The sequence below is a fragment of the Pongo pygmaeus genome, chromosome X (genome assembly GCF_028885625.2).
Source record: "Pongo pygmaeus isolate AG05252 chromosome X, NHGRI_mPonPyg2-v2.0_pri, whole genome shotgun sequence".
Lineage (NCBI taxonomy): Eukaryota > Metazoa > Chordata > Mammalia > Primates > Hominidae > Pongo > Pongo pygmaeus.
This window is the reverse complement of record NC_072396.2, coordinates 69,023,951-69,028,616: the sequence shown is the minus strand read 5'-3', so window position 1 is coordinate 69,028,616 and position 4,666 is coordinate 69,023,951. Positions and strand designations below refer to the sequence as shown.

The 4,666-nt window shown below is 50.5% G+C and overlaps 1 pseudogene; it reads left to right on the top strand.

The window, feature by feature from the left end:
* The first annotated feature begins 314 nt into the window (after window positions 1-314).
* Window positions 315-1,487, top strand: LOC129024110 (ataxin-7-like protein 3; annotated as a pseudogene).
* Window positions 1,488-4,666: the final 3,179 nt, after the last annotated feature.

The window sequence follows — 4,666 nt, the reverse complement described above, 5'->3', positions numbered from 1 at the left end:
TAGGTCTTTGTTAGCAGCATGAGAACAGACTAATACAGAGCTCTAAGAATACTGACGTCTGGGACCTACTCCTAAAGACTTTGATTTAATTTGTCTGAGGTAATATCTGGATATTTGAACTTTTAAAAGTTTTCCAGGTGACTCTAAAGTGTAGCCAAGATGGCCCGGAGGACTGTGCGGGGTCGGGGTAGGTGAGGAGGAGGCGGCGATTGGATAAGAAGGGAGGGGAAGAGGCCACGGCTGCCTGGTGAGGCGGTGAGGCAGGAAGGAGGCCCAACCCCCAGCCAGGCCTCGGGCCCCAGGGAGAGGTGAGAATGGACCAAAGGACATGGGGTTCTGGAGCAGCCGCCCCCAGAGAATGCTTCCCTGAGAGGCTACCTGACCACCCCTCTCCTTCTCCCCCCTCCCCAATCCCTCCTTCACTCCCCACCCCCGCCCGCCTGCTGTGCTATGAACAGTCAGAGCGCCCTCTCCACAACAGTTTACAAAAGAAAATGGAGGAAATGTCTTTGTCTGGCCTGAATAACAGCAAACTAGAGGCCATAGCTCGGGAGATATAAGCGGACCTAGTCTAGAATTCTTGTTCGGGATTCTGCTTTGAGGTACACCAGGCTGTCAAGTGTGGCTACCTCTTCGTGGATGACACGGACCCTGATAGCATGAAGGATTTTGGTTTTCAACCAGTGGAAGAGCAGAGAGTGTGTTTGCCCCAAATGCAACTGTAGCATTCCTGCCTCCCGTTTTGCTCCCCATCTGGATAAGTGCCTGGGAATGGGTGGGAATAGCAGCCGAATCGCCATCCACCGGAGTGCCAATAGCAACAATATGGGCAAGTCTGAGAGTGACCAAGAGGATAATGATGACATCAATGACAACGACTGGTCCTATGGCTCAGAGAATAAAGCCAAGAAGAGAAAATCAGGCAAGAACCCCGATTCCCCTCGAAGATCTGAGTCTTTAAAACACAAAAATGGGGAACTTTGTGATTTGATTTTTTTTAAGTATAACAACTCAACTGGGATCAGCTATGAAACCTGGGGCCAGAGGAGCTTCATATCCTGCTAAGCATGCAATGTAGGGTGATTTCTGAAGATACCAAGAAGATGTGCACAAAGTCCCTGCACTGCCCACAGCACACAGATGAGCAGAAGTGAACCTTGCAGATGTATTTCTTCAGGGCCTCAGCTGTCCATCCAGAGGTGGAGAGCTCCCAGGATGACAGCTTTGACATGACTGACAGCCAGGCCCTGATCAGCCAGCTTCAGTGGGACTGCACCTCTGATCTCTCACCCTGTGATTCAGGCTCCCCCAAGACGAGCGAAAATCAGAGATGGGGTCTAGGTATCAACAGCTCTGAGACACAGAAAACCAAGAAAAAGAAATCCCATCTGAGCCTGGTAGGGACTTCCTCCGACCTGGGCTCCAACAACAAGAAGCCAAAGCTACCGATACCCCAGATGGCCAGCATCTATGATGACATCAACTGACTTTGGTGCAAGAGATAGCCTTTGGCTGAGCAGAGCCCTCTCTCCTGATCCCCACCCAGGTGCCATAGCCTGGCAAATGGATGGCTGCTGGGGGTTGGGGCTTGGGAAGCTCGGTAGGCCAGGCAGGCAGAGGATCTGATTATGTGCCCCTGGGGGATGTCAAGGTCCTTTACAATGGAGCACAACTCCTCGGCGTGCAGGACTCAGACCTGGACATATGATGCTTTGGACATAAGTGTGGTGGGGAGGCGGTTTTTCTATTTATTCTGTGAGTTACCGAATGTCCAGCTAGGCCAGGGGCCTTAACTGGGCACTGTGCCAGGGCACTGCTTATCTCCCACCATAGGAACTGGACTAAGCCCTTCTGAGGAGCAATGTGGTGGCCCAGGAGGCTGTGGATTGGAAGCTGAGCCTGGAGGGGGCCTGCCCTCGTTGCCCTCAGCAATGTGAATGGGTCCAGTACTTGGAGCTGAGGGGCAAGGATGGGCATGTCTTGTCTGTGAGAAGAATCCTATCAAATGTCCCCAGTCCCAGGGTAGGCAGGCACAGAGTACTCTCTGCTGAGGTGGGCATCCAGAATTGCCACCACCTTCCCCGCCCTTCACAGGGACAGCCCTTTCCCCTTAGTCCCCATGGGCTTCCTTGGCAGCAGGAGCTGTCCTTTTGTTGTTGGGTGCCAAGAAAGGGCCTCCAGCCTCTACAGCTTCAAGGAATGGGAAAGGGAGGATATGAAGAGGGAGCTGTGTCAGAATTATTCCCCATGACTCTCCTCCCTGACCCAGGGCTGGTGAGGAGTGGTGCCCCAAGGTGAGAGGGAACTGTGTTGCCTTATTTGGGATGTTTTCTTACCCCATTCCCTGCCCCAGGAAGGGGCCCAGCCTCACTCTCCTGGGGTGGCCCTGTGTTCCTCCTACCCACCCTGCCCCACTGCCCTACCAGGGCAGCCGAAGTCCCCAACTGCTGCTTGCCAACCCCCTTCACCTTGACTGGCTTCTCTTCCTATTTCAGTGCTCCTGCCTCGAAAGCCCCCCGTTTCCCTTCCTTAGTGCTTTTAAGTTGTTTATTCTTTACTTGTGGTTTGGGACTCTGAGGAAAATCTTAATCTTGTGCCTCTTCCCCCTTTGCTAGGAGTTATGTGGGAAGAGAGGGTGGCCTCTGTGTTCTGGGTTGTCAGTGGAGGGGAAGGGGTATCATTGCCCTTCTGTGGGACTGTCAAATGCCAGTGTGCCCACCTGCCTTGTCTACATCCTGAAGAGATATTCCATCCCCCCTCTATGCGGGCACCACTACTCCCAGGAGCCACGCTGGAGGACCACAACATGGGCTGAGAGCAGAGCTGACTGACACGGGTAGAGGTGATCATGAGCCAAGTTCTCTGGCACTTGCTGGACATGTCCCCTGCCCTCTTCCCAAGAGGAGCCATCCTACATTTGGGTAGTTAGTACCCAGGATTGGTTGGACTGATCAGGTTAGGGATCCTAGAGGGTTAAGGGAACAACAGAGATGGGGCTACAGCGCCCTGTTTGGAACCCCACTGTCCCCCTAGGGTGATTCGGATGGTGTCTGATGCCTGGTTACAAATCAGTTTTTTACCCACAAATTGTGATTATTTTTTAAAAACCAGATTTTAGCAGAAGTTAGAATAAATCCTGGGGCCTGGGCTCCTCTGTTCTTGGCCCCGTAGCCTTCTACCTCCCAGGGAGGCCAGAGATAGAGGCGAATCTCACCAGGCCTCCAGCCTCCTTCCAGATGCAGTCTTGGGAGTAGGCTGAAGGTGAAGGGAGGAAGGCTGTGGGTCACTCTGCCTTCTGAAAGGCAGCTGCAACTCAGGCCCTAATACACCCTTTTCTCTCCTCTTTCCTCTTTTTCCCCCTTCTGGTTAGAGGAGGGAGAAGTTGGAAGTAGTTTGGGAACTGGTTTGTCCACATAAACTTCCCCGTTGTTCCTTGGCCCACCCTCAGGGCAGAGCCCCCTGCCTAGGCTGGGTAAGAGATGGGCTTGCTCCAGCAGGGACCCTGAAGGAACAAACCCTTTTCCTTCTGAAAAGAGAGTTCCCCTGTACCATGTAGTTGAACAGTGGCTAGGAGCTTCCCACTCTCCTCCCTCTTACAGCAGGCTGTGTAGACTTCAATTCCTATCCTTCCCATCCCAGCTAGGTGTCATCTGCCCTTTGTCTGTATCCTATCATGTGTCTGAGTGTGTGTGTGTGGGGGGGGGCGGTTTGCGGGGGTGATTCTGTACTAATTTCCATGGCCAGTGGCTTTTCCTTCCATGCATCACTCCCACCCCCCCACCCCCACATACTCAGGGGCCACCAACCTGGCATTACCACATGCTGGGGTGATTGAGGGAGGGGAGTGGAGCTCACGCTGTCCTGTCATGTTGAGACTTTTATTTTTGCATATGTAATTCATTCTGTACAGGTAGCTAACTCTGTAAATGCTATGTATTCCCTCTGCCCCCATGGCTGCTTTTGTAAATAAACTGCATCTCCTGTTGGTAAAAAATAATAAAATAAAATAAAATAAAATAAAAAATAAAGTGTAGCCAAGACTGAGAGATACTGTTTTACACCTTTGATTAATTTGACACCATCAGAATTGATAATGGTGACTGCTTGGATCCATAAATTTGAGAACCTACCCTGAAGTAGTAGGAACCAAACCAACCCTTAAAGCTCCATCAACCAGCAACAGCATGGACATGTGCCCAACATAGCATGAGAAGTACACATTTCTTCCAAGTACCAGAAAGATATAAAGTGTTTATCAGGCCTTTGGAAAAATGAAGTGCTCTTGAAAATGCCATATATATATAAAACATATATGTTTTACATACCAGTGATATATAACTCTCACTTCAAGAGATTATAGCAAAGGAAGACAGCCAGATGAAAATACTATTAACTGAATTTTTCCTTGCAATAGCTTCCAAAATGGAGATGAGCAGCAGCTGCATTTGAGTTAAGTCATTCATGTATATTGAAAAGGTAGCATCTACTGTTTGACACTTTGCACCTCCTCACATGGCTCAGCATCAGTACAGTTACATTAAGCCAGTTTGCCCCAGGTATCTCGGCCTTTAGATCTGCCTGCCTGTTTAGATCTGCTGGCACAACCTCAGTAGTGCCAGCCGGGAACAGTCTTACAAAGAATCATATTAAATTTAATGTCACCACT